A 19420-nucleotide genomic window follows, 5' to 3' on the forward strand; every position below is an offset into this window, starting at 1 on the left:
GTGAGAACAATTGCCAAGTTTAGAGGCTAACTTGGATAAAAAATGTTCAAGCCCCAATGTGGAAAAAATTGTTAAGTTTAGGGATTAATTTGAATATAAAAAAGTTCAAGCCCTAATGCGAGAACAATTGCCAAGTTTAAGGACTAACTTGGACAAAAAAAAGTTCAACCTTCAATGTGAGAATTGTGGGAATAATTGCCAAGTTCAAGCCCCAAATTGTTCATTAACCTTTATTTTTTTATTTTTTATCTTTTAGATATTTGTATGGTAATAATGATATATGTGACGGTTGAAGTCTAAAAAGAAGAATGTGAGTAGAAGTGTTAATGGGCCAAATTAGATTGAGCTTAGGCTGGACCTAAATATGATATTAATACATTTTATCTTTATCCAAAATTAATTCGGCTCAAAGCATATGCCTAACCTTTTGTCCAAGTCCATTTGTTAATAGTTAGTTCAAGTTCATTTTAAGTCCGTCTATATTATTATTTTTAAATATTTATATCATATTTAATTTTTTATTCAATGTCTAAGTGGGAACAGAGGTGATATGATTTAAGTCTGTGTCAAACGGGGGTTTGACAATAACTTTAAATACCATTTGTTATTTTTGATCTAATATATAATAATATAATGATATATAGAAAGAAAATCCAAAATTAATAAATTTGAGTGGAGTCAAAAGCCTATGATCCAAAAAAATTCCATGCTAACCAACAGTTATTGACTTCACACTTCACACTTCTCATAGCATAGCCAGCCCTCTAAACCGCCTCCTCATCTGTCTCCATCTTTTCATTAATTTTCTCAGCTTTTTGTTGTTTTCCTTTTTATTCTTAAAAGCAAAAAGAAAAAAGAAACTTTTGATCTTATTGAAAACTGTGATCTCAGTGCCATAGTTGTCGAATAGTGTAGTGATCGCCTATAAATCTTAAGCATTATGATCGTATTTGGAGGAGACTCAAAATCCAAAAAAAAAAAAAAACAGCTTGTAGGTAAATTATTATAATTCCCTACGATATATTAACTATAAAATTATTACAAGGACTTGAAATTTAGATTTTAAGGTGCTGGCCTGGAGTTTCAACTTTCAATCACTTGTTTTTTTGAGTTATTGTCTTTAATTTACAGTATGGGTTTTAAGTCATGCTTTGGTACATAACAAAGATGTTAGAAAGTACAAGTAGTCATAGTGAGTACGACGAGTTTAACATACTAAAACCATTTGCCGCTCGACCGGCTAGTTCGGACAAAATGAGATAATTCATGTTGACGTTGCTGCAAACTAATTCGTATGCCTTGCTGTAGTGTTCTGAATAGTATACAACACGAGATTGGATGTGCATCTCTTTGGGTTTCCTCAATATCTCTTGGATAAATATAAGTTTGCCATGAGTGGTGGATGTGTCCGGATAATGAGCAGCAGTAAACAACGGGGAGCAGGGAGGTCTTGAGATTGCCACAGCTATACCAACCATGGTTTTTGGACTGTTGTTGGCTAATGAAATGCCTATGGTACTGGCTGCGATGACCTATCGGCCGGTTGATGGACTCGGTGGAAGTTGTGGAGGGGAATGTGTCATTATGGTGGTAGAGGTTAGGGATTGGCTTCTTGAGGGTGGGGATGACTGATGACACGGAGACTGATAGGCATGATCTTGGTGATGGATTTTATGTAAGGTCAATTTGAGATTTGGATATGCTCCCGCAAACATAACTTGGTTAGGATGTTTCCAAATGTTCCAACATCCACCCATGAATTGCTTCCTGGTGCGTCATATCACCTTAAGTAAAATTTTAAATCATACTTATTAATTTTTAATCGAACAACTTTCTTTGTTATCTTTATACATTAAATTGTGCCGAGTGTGAGTTCAAGCAACATGAACTAAACACAAAAAAAACTAATGATGTAATTATTTTTAGTAGGGAAGTAATTTCTCTTATTAGAAACTGACATATTATTTATAGGGAGAAATACAAGAATCATGGTTAAATAAATCATTGCAAAATAATATTATTTAGATAGAAATTAGACTCCTACCCTAATTAGAGTAGGGGTGGACGGCACATCCTAGTAAATATTACTAGAGTTGTTAGCCCTTTCTTCTTCTATGAGGGAAATTGTGTCTCTTATGTATTAAATCTAATTATATGTGCTTTTTGAATTTTTGACCGAGCACTTTAGAATTTAATCCAACCCGATACTTATTTTCTATTTCTCAAAATAAATATTATTAATTAAATTAACTAAATTAGTTTTCTAATTAAATAATTTTCTCAACCCAATTTTAATTCCACTAAAATCATGAAAACTTTATCGTAAAGGAATCTATGAGGGAATATATTTAATTTTCTTATTCAACATATTCATAATGTCTGGTTAATTTATTTCCATTTTTAAAAATTTAAAAAACCTTAAATTAATTCTCAAGTTATTTCTGTGCTTAGTGAGAAAACACATTCATTTGTGAATGCAATTCATTTATCTTATTTCATCATTTCCGTTCACTTCTATCCATTTGATTCTATATGTAATTCATTTATGCTTTCAACGAGCTAGTGGAGGGATCGATTGGATATATATAATTAGGGGTCAAATAATTTATAATTAAGTTTCAGCTTTTTGCGGGAACCAAACCTTCGTGTCACGACATCTAACTTCGAAGCGAGAGTTATTATATTTGAAGTTCAATGTTGCGACATCCAACTTTGCACCTATAGAGGAAAAATCCAGCCTTTAGCGTCGCGACAACAAACTTCAAACTAAACAGGGCAAGTATTCGAAGTTCAATGTTGCGACACTGACTATAGAGTGTCACAACACCAATCCAACGAGGCCCAATTATCAACCAAGGGTGTTTTTCATCCGTACACTACAAATCAACATGATTAGCAACCTTTAATTGATCTGATTTGGTCTTTTAACAGGAAGACTATAAATATTAGTGCTTAGGACTTGATTAGGGACTTTTTTTCCTTGGTTAATTTTCTTATTCTTAGATTAGGGTTTTATTTAGAGATTCTTTCTGTCCAACTTTCATTTCAATTAAATTTTAGTTTATTTTTTATTGTTCAATCATTTTACTCATTTACTTTTGTTCTTGCTTCTGTCGATTTGCAATCAACATGCTCTTTATGGGTTTTCTAAATCGCACTTCAACAATTCATCAACAAATCTATATTCTCTTTTTCCTCCTTTTATTTTTGCTTTCAGTTGAATGTTTGAAATATAATTGGGGAATTGTGCATCTAGAATGACCATGAACTGAAAACCTAGGAAGATTAACAAGCAAAAGTGGGAGTAGTTAACTGAAGGTTTAGGGTTGACCTAGAATTAGTTGGTTTGGGTTAAGTTAAATTAAACCCTATGATTGACGACCCTAATAAGTAATCTAGGTAGATAAGGTCAAAAAAATTGTGTAATGGCCCAAATTTAAGGTTATCAGAATAGTGGTTTCGTAACCACAAATCCGATTTAAAGAGAAATTTATTTTAATATTTTTGCATGAATATTGACATGATAAGAAAATAGTATGAAAATATCGATAAATTTTTTTTACCAATTTAGTGGTTAGTTAGAAAAAGAAATTATTGAAGAAATTGGGTCAAAATAAGGTATCGACACCTCGATCTCGTTAAACCAAGTCAAAATATTTTTATAATTATTTATGAAATGTTATGGTATTAAAATTTCGTTAGAAAGTTTTAATGTTTGGGTAGTCAATTAAGTGAAAAGGACTAAATTGAAAAAGGTGTAAAATTTACTAGAAGGATTAAATAGCTCAATTGTTAAATGAGGAGGGACATAAATTGCAAATAAGCCTAAAAGAAGATATTTTGAGCGGCATAAGCTGAGAAAAATCAGGAGAATTGAAGAATTAAGGGTAAAATTGGAATATTGCAAAATTTACTTTAAAAGTTAGGACTAAAGTGGAATTATCTAGATTTCTCTTTATTTTTCTGCATTCTCATAAGCCAAAAACGTCATAAGGGTTTCTTCAAGCTGATTTTTCATAATTTTTACACCAAGTGAGTTAATCCTTGCCTTTTTCCTGTAATTTTTGTGTTTCTAAGACTTTTACAACTAGGTCCTATTACTAAATTCATTAGTTTTTGATTTTATGAATGAAATTGAAAGTTTCTATGAATATGTGCTGTAAGTTTATGATGAAATAGCATGAAATTGAAGCTTTAATTTGTTTATGAGATGATTTTATTAGGTAATTTTAATAGAAATTGATTTGTAGGACTTAATTGTGAAAAGGTTTGGAGTTAAAGTCTAGTACTAAAATTCTGATTTCCAAAGCTTACAAAGTAGTTTAAAGTGATGGCATAAAGTGTTAATTGAGAAAAAATAAGCTCAATTGAGAGGTTAATTGAGCAGGGATGAAATTATCATTTATTGAAAGCTTAGGGAAAAATGGTAATTAACATCATGCACTAAAACAGTTTTGGACAGCAGCAGTAGTCTAACTTTGAAAAATCACCAAAAACTTTAAAGATCGAATTAGAGGGTAAAACAAATATGAAATTAAATATTATTGAGTCTAGTTTCTTATAAAAGAAACGGTGTAAGTAATGGAATTGTAAATCATGAGATATAATAGATTTTGTGAGACAAGGTCAGAATGAATTTGGGTTCCCCTGTTCTGACTTTGGAAAATCATAAAAAATTGAATAAAAATAATTAGGGGCTTAAATTTATATGTTTGAAATCCTTAATGAGTCTATTTTAAAAAAAAAACAAGTGAGAACATCATCCGAATTCTGTACAATGAGATAATTAATTTTTAGTGAAGAGAGGTCGGAACTGTCAAACAATGAAACAGGGGAAACTTTAAAGAATAAACTGTAGTTATTGGCTTAACCAAAAATTCTGAAAATTTTATGGTAAGAAGATATGTGAGTCTAGTTTCGGGTAAAATTAGCGGATCTTAATTTGGAGTTCTGTAGCTCAAGATATAAATAATTTAGTGATTGTGACTCAGTGAGACAACTTTGAATGCACTATAAATAATAATGGAATTATAGAGAAGGTCACATATGAACATGAAATGTATTAGATTAATGATTAAATTTATTTATTTAGATCCAAAAAATTCAAATACGAAGCTAGATCTAGGAAAAGAAAAAGTTCGGGATTAGTAGATTTTTTTGTTTATGAAAAATTGTCGAGGTAAGTTCGTGTAACTTGAATTATATTCTTAAATGCCTGAAATGTTTGTTATTGATGTGAATATGATTTGAATGTTCATTGTATGAAAATTGATGAAACATTGATATATTTGATAAAAAGGGGAAGAAATCCCGGTTGAATGGAAGGAAAATTCGATGGATCTCTGAAAAGGAATTGACAGTAAAAAGGATCTAGCCCGGATGGGTGATCCTATCCTGATATAGCCCTCCCGAAGAATGTGGAAAATGGATTTAGCCCAGACGGGTAATCCGAATTAGGGTCTGAATTTAGCCTGGACTGGTAATTCAGATCCAAGCTCATTAGAGAAATTGTCGTTGCAGGGGATTTAGCCTGGACTGGTAATCCTGACAATACTCTATGAGTTTATATTACAAGGGATTTAGCCTGGACTGGTATCCCGCTGTAAGGATGAGGTTCGCGGGAGTGTGCCCTCTGAAATAGAAATGTGCACACATGAATATGAATTGACGGACCCGAATTTGTACACTAAAGTGTACCTCTGAAAATCCATCGAAATTCCGGGAAATTCAAAGGATAAATATGGAAAAATAACAAGGGAATGGAAAATATGGAATTGATGAGCTCATCAATCATTTGTCTTGTAATGATTTTATATGATGTTTACTTAGCTAATGCAAAATTTGAGTTTGTAAATGATAGGTATATGTTTATGTGAATTGGATGTGTGCTTGTGTTATTAAATGATAGGTGTATAATATGGTAAGTATAATTCCTGTTGCATGAACTTACTAAGCACAATGTGCTTACCCCGTTCTCTTTTTCCTTATTTTGTAGTGCTTGGGAGCTCGAAGATTGGAGTTTAGTCGAAGTTTTATCACACTATCAACCCATATCTTTTGGTATTTGAAAATGACTTATTTTGAAAGAATGGCATGTATAGACTAAATACCAATATTATATAGAAATGAATATTTGTAACTTAGCTGTTGGTATGGCTAGAGTAAGTATAACTTTGAGATTTTGCGAAAAATTTCTTATGGCTTTGATTTAATATCAGTTTAGTCCCGATGTATGTAACACCCCTAACCCGTGTCCGTCGCCGAACTAAGGTTACGAGGTATTACCAAACAAAACACAGTTCAAAACAGACATTCTTTACAAATCATAGGCCCAGTAATGTATTCTCCCTTATAAAATTTTTCGAAATAAATTGATAAACCAACCTCTTATTCATACAAGTCAAAATCATTTATTCGAATCACATATCTAACCACACATATCATGCCTTATCGAACATTCTCTTATATGAACTATATTTCAATATCTAACCATTTCAATTACGTTTGCTAACTCAAAACTTTCAAGCCAAGCCATCAAATATCAAAACCAAACTAAATAACAAACGTAATATTTAATAAAAATTATACATACACCTGTTAAACTAATTTAGCCATATCTCACAGTTTAATAACCATTTGCACATAAAACGTTAGGTAACTTTATACATGACCAACTAAGTTTTTTTTTTTTTTACATCATCCAACCATGTGCATAACACCCTAAAACCAAAAGTCATTTCTAAATTCAATTACCAAATCATAGCATTTTAAACATTATAACCTTATGTACATTTTACTAAATCAAATTTAACCATTTTCGAATACAAATGCCAAGTCATAAAATATCTAATTTGCAAGCTAAATAGCATATCTAACATGTTATATTCAACCACACACATGAACCCCATACCTAATTCGCATGCGAATTATCATGCCTATAATTCATATACACAACCAATTAATATTTTCAATAATCAATCATTCAATTAACCTCTATATCAATTAGATCATATACATTCTTTGTCATTCAAAAATCGCGCCTAAATAGTCAAATACCATAGCCGAACATATAACTACCTATATATATAACACATTTTATAACCATCATTGAATCAATGATTTGACCTTTTTAAAACGAAACTACAAGCAAACATTAAATAGGCATATGTATTCATATCTCAAATGTCCAACAATTTAAAAAAAATAACCTTTCGGTTATCAAATTTAACTCAATAAATCATAACATCTCCATCACCCAGTCTATAAGATAAACATAGTATCTCATATCTTAACATCAAAACAATATGTCATTTATAGATATTCAAATGACCCCTTTTACCAAACCATATTATACCACTTTTCATGCCACCAAAGTAAGTTAATTAATAAGCCGAATATATACCCTACTTACCACTTCTCATTGCCAAATCATATAACCAACATCACAACATATTTACCATAAATCATACCTCTCAATTAAGCTTATAACATGACCAAAAATAATTGCCAACATTTGCATCATGAACAAGCCATTTTCGCATGGCTATATACATATACAAATTTCAAAAATCAAATATATCAAAACTAGCCTATACATGCCACATAACCAAATCTCAAAGCGTTTATTTACCGAAATGAATACGGGATAGTGTGATGAGATCTCCCAAGACTTCCAACCAGAGCAAGTCTCCGAAACTCTATAACATAGGAAAAACACACAGAGTAAGCTTTGAAAGCTTAGTAAGCCATAAGCAAATAAATCATTCCAATAATGTTTATAATTCAATTTAACTAAGCTGAATTTAAAAAAATCTCAACCACATATACATTCATCATAATCTCAATTTCTTAAGACCACACTAGGTAACTTCACTAGAGTTAATTATGGATGGACATATAAACCGTTTTTTTCAAATTTATATATCTACCATTAGCTCATTCGTAGGATTAAGCTTCCACAATTTCATTACATACCAACCGAATCATGATCATTTATTACAATTTATTCGTAAAAAATATATCAAATTCTTTTTATACACTTCCAAGCCCGAATAAGCATAACAATTCACATCTCATTTTCACATAAATTATATAACGAATAATCATAATCATACTTACTTTCATTGCTCAAATTCATATTCATCATAAACATACCTGATTCGGCTGCACACTCATATACTCATTTATTTCTCGGAATACCCCGTTGAACCGTTCAGAATCAAATAGGATACTTGGATAGCTCAAAAAATCGTACAATGCCAACGTCCCAGATGTGGTCTTACATGTAATCAATATCGATGCCTCTGTCCCAGACAGGGTCTTACACGAAATCAAATATGATGCCGATGTCCCAGACATGGTCTTATACATAAATCTCAAATCGATGCCAACGTCCCAGACGTGGTCTTACACGATAACATATATCGGAATCCTATGTCATGACATATGTATCCTAACTATTCCTATGGTTCGTACGGGGCTTTTCGGACGTCGTAATTCTATCGATTCAAGCTCGTAACTAGTTCTCCAACTCTAAATTCAATTCAGCATATGCACATATATTTATTAAAGATAAATTCAGCACATATAACATATATACATTCAAATTTAACAGCATTTATTTACTTATGAACTTACCTCGTACGAACGCGAACGGACCGGAACGACTAATCGATAACTTCCGATTTTCCCGATCCAAATCCGATTTCCACTTTTTCCAATCTAATTAATATCAAATTTAACTTAATTATTCAACATTTCATTAAATTTTCATTCAAGAACATATAAATGGAAATTTGCATTTTAGCCCCTAACATTTTGCATTTTTCTCAATTTAGTCCTTATTTCAAAATAACATAAAATACACAAAATTTCACTAAATCCTTGTTAGGCCGAATTCTACCCATACTACTAGCAGCCCATATTTTTAGTTTATTCACACATTTAACCTTGAATTTGTACACTTTTCTCAATTTAATCCTTAATACACATTTTTATCAAAAATCACTTAATTAAACATAATAATCTATCAACAAAAGTTTATATTTCATCATCAAACCACAAAAACATCAAGCTAACATCAATGGCAAATTTCAAAATCATCACCAATTCACAAAATTGAAGCATGGGCTTTAAAGAACACAAAGCAACGATCTCAAAAACGTAAAAATTATCAAAAACCGAACAAAGAACTAACCTTAATCAAAATTCAAAATGGCCGAACCCTTAGCTTGTTCTTTCCTTTTTCTTTTCTTTTACATTCGGTTAGTAGAAACAAAAGAAATGATAATGGCTTTTTAACTTATGTTTGTTTTTTTATTATAATAACTTTATAATATATTATTTATTATTATAACCTTTATAATTACTATAAAAACTATATAATATATACATAGTGCCGTCCATTCATTAATTCAATGGCAAAATTGCAACATGAAACCTTCATATTAAAAGAACAACCACTATTTGGCCTTTCTAAAATAACCACTAAATTTTTATTTTACTCGATTAAGCCCTATTCTCAAATTAAGCACTCAAACAATAAAATTAATTCACGAAACTTTCACATATATAAATTCACACATAATAAACACAGAAAAAAAATATTAAAATATTTTTCAGACTCGGATGTGTGGTCCCGAAACCACTGTTCCGATTTGGGTCAAAATCGGGCTATTACAACTCTCCCCCATTTAGGGATTTTCGTCCTCGAAAATCTTACAGGTGAGTAGGTGTGGGCAACGTTCTTTCATTGCATCCTCTGGTTCTCAGGTTGCTTCCTCAACTCCGTGTTTATGCCACAGTACTTTGGCTAACGAAATTTTCTTATTTCGTAATTCTTTAACCTCACGAGCCAGAATGCTAATCGGTTCTTCTTCATATGACATATTAGACTTAATTTCAATCTCGGTCAAACTGATCACATGCGAAGGATCGGATCAGTATCTATGAAGCATCGAAACATGGAATACATTATGAATCTTTTCTAGTTCAGGTAGCAACAACAGTCTATAAGCAACCGACCCGATATGCTCTATAATCTCATATGGTCCAATGAATCGCGGACTTAATTTGTCTTTACGACCAAATCTGAGTATTTTCTTCCACATTCAAAAAGACTTTATCTTCGATCTGAAATTCTATATCCTTTCTTTTCAAGTCTGTATATGATTTCTGACAATCCGATGCTATTTTCAGACTATCACGAATCACTTTCACTTTCTGTTCAGTCTCTTTAATCAAATCGACCCCGTGTATCTTATTTTCTCTGAGCTCGGTCTAATACAATGGTGTACAACATTTAAGACTGTATAAAGCCTCGTAAAGTGCCATTTTGATACTAGATTGAAAGCTATTATTATATGCAAATTCAATCAAAGGTAAGTATTGATCCTACGTACCTTCAAACTCGAGAACGCAACATCTCAACATATCCTCAAGTATCTGAAAGATTCGTTCAGATTGACCATCTATTTGCGGATGGAAAGCTGTGCTAAAGTGTAGTTTCATACCTAAAACATCTTGCAGTTTCTTCCAAAATCACGATGTGAACCTCGGGTCTCTGTCTGAAACAATAGAAATAGGTACTCTATGCAATCTCACAATCTGAGAAACATATAATTCAGACAGCTTATCAAGTGAATATTCTGTACAAACCGAAATAAAGTGTGTTGATTTAGTCAATCTATCCACAATAACCCAGATTGCATCTTTCTTACTCCGTGTCAACAGTAAACTAGATACAAAATCCATTGTAACTCTATCCCACTTCCACTCGGGTATCATAATCGGCTAAAGTAACCTAGAAGGTACTTGATGCTCTACTTTCACTTGTTGACAAACTAAACATTTCGAAATAAAGTCAGAAATATCTCGTTTCATACCATGCCACCAATAAAGTTATTTCAGATCATTATATATTTTTGTACTACCCGGGTGAACAGATAATCAACTATTATAAGCTTCGTTCAAAATCATATGAATCAACTTTGAATTCTTCGGAACACATATTCAGTTTCTAAACCTCAAACAATCATTGGTATCAACTCGAAACTCTGTTACACCACTCGATCCACATTGAGCTCGTTTTGCTAACAAATCATTATCAACTTTCTAAGCATCACAAATTTGTTGAACAAATAACGGTCTAGCTTTTAATTCAGCTATTATCGAACCATCATTGGACATAGTCATATGCGCATTCATTACTCGCAAAGAAAACAACGATTTTTTTTTACTTAAAGCATCAGCAACAACATTAGCCTTTCCCAGATAATAGTCAAGTACAAGCTCGTAGTCTTTTAACAACTCTAAGCATCGACGTTGTCTTAAATTCAGATCTTTTTGAGTCATCAAATATGACACATAACTCTTTTCATACAGCTTTAACTATATGGAATCATAAGATATCTCTGTACACTCTTCTATTAGAACACACTTCAAACCGTTCATTGACACATTACTGAGAATCGTAAACTTTTTATTCAAGTTAGGCTGAACGAGTACTGATGTTTCGGTTGACAATATCTTCGTGCAAAAAGGAAAACTTCAACAATCGAACTAACTTTAATTTACTACAACATTTCCCAGATAGAATCGTTTTGATAGATATAATTCTGTATCAAATCTTCAATAATACAAATTCTTCTTCCAAACTATCCCTCAATTCACATATGTACGTTCAAAGTTTATTTCCAGTCTGGTGGATAGATTCAAACACATGTAACCCAATTATCTTTTAATCAAATAATTCAAATCAGACTAAACCGCTGAATCAGACTTTCGAAGAAATCTTTTCTTCTCGTTAAAAGGATAGCCCCAAATATATCATTTTCCAGATTTGATCTTGATCTTCTATCATTTTCACTTTTGCCGATGTCAAACCTTTTACGAGAACTAGAAAAGAGTTTATGATAAAGCTGTCTCACCTTTTAATCATCGAAGTTCTGAATTATACTGAATTCACCTTTATCAAATAGAAATCATTGGGCCTTAAGGAGAACGATGTCTCAACCCTATAAATAGATATTATCCTGGCTGTTAATAAAGCATTTGAACACAGAAGAAAATCAAATATGGTTTAAACAGCAACCAATTCAAAAACACAACTTCTATAACTCTGATAACAGTACTGCAGTACTCCCATATTTCAAAACAAAAATTATAATAGATATAACCATTTCCGTCAAATGGATATCTCTTATAGAAAATCACATAGAATCATAAGAAAACCAGGATAGCGGAATTTCAACATATGAAGCTACACATGATATCTGGAAATTACAGCCCATATAAAATGATAACAATTCCGATGATATCCCAGAAAATTTCTAAAAAGAACAAACTCATTCATAAATACTGAGATCCACAGTAACAGAAGTAATATAATCTTCACGTATATTCAACAGAACATTAACCAGTAGAAACAGAATATTAGCCTCATACAGATTTTACCGTCGACTTTCATATCCACACAATGGAATAAATACTAGAGAAAGACGGAGCAATGTCGAACATAACCCAAACAGACCTACGATGCTTTTGTCTATTAATATGTTTAACTAATATTCTTACACGATAAGAATTCCTTCTAAAATTAAACAGTCACATATACTTCTGGGGATAAATGTACACATAGAATGCTCAGAAGAAATCATAGTAACTGTTCGAATATAACCACTGCACTCAGCCATCAATACCATTCAAACATTATTCAACTGTCTAATTCTGTCATCATTAAGTCCATATTATCCCATCAATAACAAAAATCAATTTCAAAGAACTTTCAGTTAATACCTTTCTATATATATATCAAACCTGAATAGTTTTATTTCATCAAATTCCACTTCTTCGTTAAAAGCGACTTTGCATAATACGAATGGCCATTAAAAAGATTCAATATCTCTTATAGCACTGTCTCAATTTGCTGACCCATTCTCTTATCTGACCACATTAGTAATCTTTCAAACACAAACCTCTGTAACTCCACACTTGTGAGCTTATTCGATCCAAATCTTACAGATTTCATTGTAATATTTTACTGATAAGGGGTGAGGGTAGTAAAGCCTCAAATTTAACTCGGACATAAATGCACATAACACATACTATTACAAATAGCCAATTTATAAACAATTTCACATTCTCCAAACATTTACTAAACACTTGCTTATATTCACTTTTGTTCTTAACACATTATTCATATACCAATTCAAATCACTAACTCACAATCAAAGCATTTCAGATAGCAATCGTAACTCAAATATCATATCTCATATGCTCATATAAGTACAACATTTATCAATAACAACATTTCATACAATTTGGTCCTTACCTTTATGAGTTTCTACTCATAATCAACACATTTTCACTCAAACATTTGAGTATTTACTTTTGTACTATCAGAATTAGCTCGGTTGGAAAAACACATCTGTCTCACCAAAACAATTTTCGTCAGAGTCGGGAGATATCACACTATCACAAGTTATATATGGCATGTATAGCTAGACTTACATTAGCTATGTTAGTCCTAGAACCGACTAAACCATAGCTCTGATACCAATAAAATGTAACACCCCTAACCCGTGTCCGTCGCCGAACTAAGGTTACGAGGTATTACCAAACAAAACACAGTTCAAAACAGACATTCTTTACAAATCATAGGCCCAGTAATGTATTCTCCCTTATAAAATTTTTCGAAATAAATTGATAAACCAACCTCTTATTCATACAAGTCAAAATCATTTATTCGAATCACATATCTAACCACACATATCATGCCTTATCGAACATTCTCTTATATGAACTATATTTCAATATCTAACCATTTCAATTACGTTTGCTAACTCAAAACTTTCAAGCCAAGCCATCAAATATCAAAACCAAACTAAATAACAAACGTAATATTTAATAAAAATTATACATACACCTGTTAAACTAATTTAGCCATATCTCACAGTTTAATAACCATTTGCACATAAAACGTTAGGTAACTTTATACATGACCAACTAAGTTTTTTTTTTTTACATCATCCAACCATGTGCATAACACCCTAAAACCAAAAGTCATTTCTAAATTCAATTACCAAATCATAGCATTTTAAACATTATAACCTTATGTACATTTTACTAAATCAAATTTAACCATTTTCGAATACAAATGCCAAGTCATAAAATATCTAATTTGCAAGCTAAATAGCATATCTAACATGTTATATTCAACCACACACATGAACCCCATACCTAATTCGCATGCGAATTATCATGCCTATAATTCATATACACAACCAATTAATATTTTCAATAATCAATCATTCAATTAACCTCTATATCAATTAGATCATATACATTCTTTGTCATTCAAAAATCGCGCCTAAATAGTCAAATACCATAGCCGAACATATAACTACCTATATATATAACACATTTTATAACCATCATTGAATCAATGATTTGACCTTTTTAAAACGAAACTACAAGCAAACATTAAATAGGCATATGTATTCATATCTCAAATGTCCAACAATTTAAAAAAAATAACCTTTCGGTTATCAAATTTAACTCAATAAATCATAACATCTCCATCACCCAGTCTATAAGATAAACATAGTATCTCATATCTTAACATCAAAACAATATGTCATTTATAGATATTCAAATGACCCCTTTTACCAAACCATATTATACCACTTTTCATGCCACCAAAGTAAGTTAATTAATAAGCCGAATATATACCCTACTTACCACTTCTCATTGCCAAATCATATAACCAACATCACAACATATTTACCATAAATCATACCTCTCAATTAAGCTTATAACATGACCAAAAATAATTGCCAACATTTGCATCATGAACAAGCCATTTTCGCATGGCTATATACATATACAAATTTCAAAAATCAAATATATCAAAACTAGCCTATACATGCCACATAACCAAATCTCAAAGCGTTTATTTACCGAAATGAATACGGGATAGTGTGATGAGATCTCCCAAGACTTCCAACCAGAGCAAGTCTCCGAAACTCTATAACATAGGAAAAACACACAGAGTAAGCTTTGAAAGCTTAGTAAGCCATAAGCAAATAAATCATTCCAATAATGTTTATAATTCAATTTAACTAAGCTGAATTTAAAAAAAATCTCAACCACATATACATTCATCATAATCTCAATTTCTTAAGACCACACTAGGTAACTTCACTAGAGTTAATTATGGATGGACATATAAACCGTTTTTTTCAAATTTATATATCTACCATTAGCTCATTCGTAGGATTAAGCTTCCACAATTTCATTACATACCAACCGAATCATGATCATTTATTACAATTTATTCGTAAAAATATATCAATTTCTTTTTATACACTTCCAAGCCCGAATAAGCATAACAATTCACATCTCATTTTCACATAAATTATATAACGAATAATCATAATCATACTTACTTTCATTGCTCAAATTCATATTCATCATAAACATACCTGATTCGGCTGCACACTCATATACTCATTTATTTCTCGGAATACCCCGTTGAACCGTTCAGAATCAAATAGGATACTTGGATAGCTCAAAAAAATCGTACAATGCCAACGTCCCAGACGTGGTCTTACATGTAATCAATATCGATGCCTCTGTCCCAGACAGGGTCTTACACGAAATCAAATATGATGCCGATGTCCCAGACATGGTCTTATACATAAATCTCAAATCGATGCCAACGTCCCAGACGTGGTCTTACACGATAACATATATCGGAATCCTATGTCATGACATATGTATCCTAACTATTCCTATGGTTCGTACGGGGCTTTTCGGACGTCGTAATTCTATCGATTCAAGCTCGTAACTAGTTCTCCAACTCTAAATTCAATTCAGCATATGCACATATATTTATTAAAGATAAATTCAGCACATATAACATATATACATTCAAATTTAACAGCATTTATTTACTTATGAACTTACCTCGTACGAACGCGAACGGACCGGAACGACTAATCGATAACTTCCGATTTTCCCGATCCAAATCCGATTTCCACTTTTTCCAATCTAATTAATATCAAATTTAACTTAATTATTCAACATTTCATTAAATTTTCATTCAAGAACATATAAATGGAAATTTGCATTTTAGCCCCTAACATTTTGCATTTTTCTCAATTTAGTCCTTATTTCAAAATAACATAAAATACACAAAATTTCACTAAATCCTTGTTAGGCCGAATTCTACCCATACTACTAGCAGCCCATATTTTTAGTTTATTCACACATTTAACCTTGAATTTGTACACTTTTCTCAATTTAATCCTTAATACACATTTTTATCAAAAATCACTTAATTAAACATAATAATCTATCAACAAAAGTTTATATTTCATCATCAAACCACAAAAACATCAAGCTAACATCAATGGCAAATTTCAAAATCATCACCAATTCACAAAATTGAAGCATGGGCTTTAAAGAACACAAAGCAACGATCTCAAAAACGTAAAAATTATCAAAAACCGAACAAAGAACTAACCTTAATCAAAATTCAAAATGGCCGAACCCTTAGCTTGTTCTTTCCTTTTTCTTTTCTTTTACATTCGGTTAGTAGAAACAAAAGAAATGATAATGGCTTTTTAACTTATGTTTGTTTTTTTATTATAATAACTTTATAATATATTATTTATTATTATAACCTTTATAATTACTATAAAAACTATATAATATATACATAGTGCCGTCCATTCATTAATTCAATGGCAAAATTGCAACATGAAACCTTCATATTAAAAGAACAACCACTATTTGGCCTTTCTAAAAATAACCACTAAATTTTTATTTTACTCGATTAAGCCCTATTCTCAAATTAAGCACTCAAACAATAAAATTAATTCACGAAACTTTCACATATATAAATTCACACATAATAAACACAGAAAAAAAATATTAAAATATTTTTCAGACTCGGATGTGTGGTCCCGAAACCACTGTTCCGATTTGGGTCAAAATCGGGCTATTACAATATATGTTTTGGGCTTCGGAGGCCCATCCAAGGGACGTCATGACATGATTTGATAAATGAATAGTATTTAAACTCGTAATAACAGAAAAATTAATTCAGTAAAATCTAGTAATGCCTTGTATCCTATTCTGGCGACGGATATGGGTAGGGGGTATTACAAATAGTCTACTGAGCATCCCTTAATCTATCTCGATTTAAGCTATCAGGTCGCAAGACAAGTAGATTAAGCCAATCAATTAATTTAATTATTGGCTGAATGATATTAGTTAAGTTAATTGTTAGCCAAATTATTAAAACCTGAATCTAAAGTTAATCATGAACACTGAAGCGAGTTAATCTTTTGCTTGCATAATTTGATTGAATTTCGATTGTTATTTAGTTTTTATTTTATGTTCTTGAATATCATCTTTACTTGTCTGCCGTAATATAATGATTAAGGTAGTACTATTTAGACTTAGTAGTTTGTAATTGTGATTTAATTTAATCAAACCTCTTTTGCGTACGATCCTCGGAACACATCTCGTGCTCCATTGTAAACACAAATCTATATTACAACCTGATCTGTATATTTGCAGACACAAATTCATTATTATATTTTATTTGTGATATTTACAGCCACGACGCACGCATGCTGGGGCGGCGGTCAATATGCACAGTAATTTTAATACGGTAAAGTCATCATGATTTTAACGAAATTAGAACCGAGTTGTGTACACTATTCAATTAGAATTAATTTAATTATTAATTTGAAGGAATATTTAATTGTTGAATTAATTAAATATCTAAGCTTATTTTTATTTAAATTAATAGAGGTAAGCTGTAAACATTGGAAAAGGATATACAACCGAAATGCAGAGCTATTATGGGCCACTAAAAACCTTAGAGCTAAAGCTCTAGTAACTCACATGTTTCACATATACCCTAGAATGCCTATATAGGATGGTGTTGAAAGATTAGTAGACATATGCAATAAAATTTCTTTATATTCCTTTTTGGCTTCTTAAAAATGTGTCTTATAACTCTATTTAATACTTGTTGGTGGTACAATTTATTTATTGGATTAAAAATTGACTACTTAACTTAAATATAAGCTATAAAACGGATAAGTAAAAGACCAAAAACTCGATATTTTTAATCTCCTTAGCATTGTAAGTTCCTAATATTAATTATCAAGGAAAAAAAAAGTTATTCCTCCTAGCAACCTAAGCTTGAAATCTATTTTACTTTTGTTCAAGATAAGAAATTAAAGTCTATATTCCTTCATTCAAATTTCCAGCCTTGTTTTTTTTATATGCTTGGTTCATCATGCTTTCGTGGGAAAAAAAGGAAAAAGGAATAATGTAGTCAGATTCTCTTTGTTTATGGATATAAATCATATAATATAATGAGATAAATTTTCATTTTTTATTAATATATAATATTAATACGTATTAACACGTGTTAATATCTTAGTGGTCCTTCATATATAAAATTGAATGTTGATGATTAATCAATGTTCGAACGTCAAATTGATGTGCATCTTGATAGAAAGATACTCTTGGAGGATTTTCCGAGAAAAGGTCAGAGCCTTTGAAGCCAATTTATTTAATGTTTTTAGGATTAAATAGTAGATTAGGGAGAATAAGTCCTTCATTAGCCAATCAAAGTTTGTCAGCTTAAAATCCTTTTAGTAAAGGATCTCTCACTTTAACATGTTAATGATATGCCAAAGGCGTTGCGTATTAAAGGATCTTTGACTTGAAAATGTTGAGTAGTTTTGACCAACACAATGAAAAGGCAAATGCATTTATTGGATATTAAAGTTAGGAATTTTTTATAAGGGTTAAATCCCAAATTGATATTAGTTAAAAGATTTGAATACTAATTTATGTTGGCAACATCTGGCATGAAATAGAATGTATGGATATTCAACAAATACTTCAAGAGGGCGAGAGAAGTGAGAATAAAATAATTTAAAATAAAATCAAGAAAATTTTAGGATTCCTTTTTCAAATAAGTTTTATAAAAAAAAATTATTTTTACTTTTAAATTAAATAAATAATTATTAGCCGACATGATTTGCTTGTTGAATTCGAGTACAACAATAAAAATATTATATCAACCACAGAAAATAGGTTTGAAGTTTGAAGAAACCAATGACCTAAGAAAGTTAAACTTTTAAACATTCAATTGGCACATAGCAATTGGGCAACAAGTAGTTATAAACCCCTAACAATAGTACTTGAAATAAGTCAAAAGGTAGGATAATAAAAGGGCTAGAGACATAGTCCTCTCTTCTCAGGCCAAGAACACCTCCCTCAGCCAATCATGTGCAATAGGCAACTTGGTCTCCACGTATTGTCATGGAAACAATAGCCCTAAGATAGTTGAAAACCTTTAAATAAAGACTCATATACGCTCTCATTGTAA

At 31.3% G+C, this 19420-nt stretch overlaps 2 long non-coding RNA genes across 2 annotated transcripts; both read right to left on the minus strand.

Moving 5' to 3' along the window:
- Positions 1–7433: 7433 nt before the first annotated feature.
- Positions 7434–8968, minus strand: LOC121219984 (uncharacterized). Its single transcript, XR_005917062.1, has 2 exons — positions 8638–8968; positions 7434–7697 (listed from the first exon to the last, which is right to left on the minus strand). It is a non-coding gene; the product is annotated as an uncharacterized lncRNA (long non-coding RNA).
- Positions 8969–14761: 5793 nt separating this feature from the next.
- Positions 14762–16297, minus strand: LOC121219985 (uncharacterized). Its single transcript, XR_005917063.1, has 2 exons — positions 15967–16297; positions 14762–15025 (listed from the first exon to the last, which is right to left on the minus strand). It is a non-coding gene; the product is annotated as an uncharacterized lncRNA (long non-coding RNA).
- Between the last annotated feature and the right edge of the window lie 3123 nt (positions 16298–19420).

This window comes from Gossypium hirsutum, chromosome D08, assembly GCF_007990345.1.
Source record: "Gossypium hirsutum isolate 1008001.06 chromosome D08, Gossypium_hirsutum_v2.1, whole genome shotgun sequence".
Taxonomy (NCBI): Eukaryota; Viridiplantae; Streptophyta; class Magnoliopsida; order Malvales; family Malvaceae; genus Gossypium; species Gossypium hirsutum.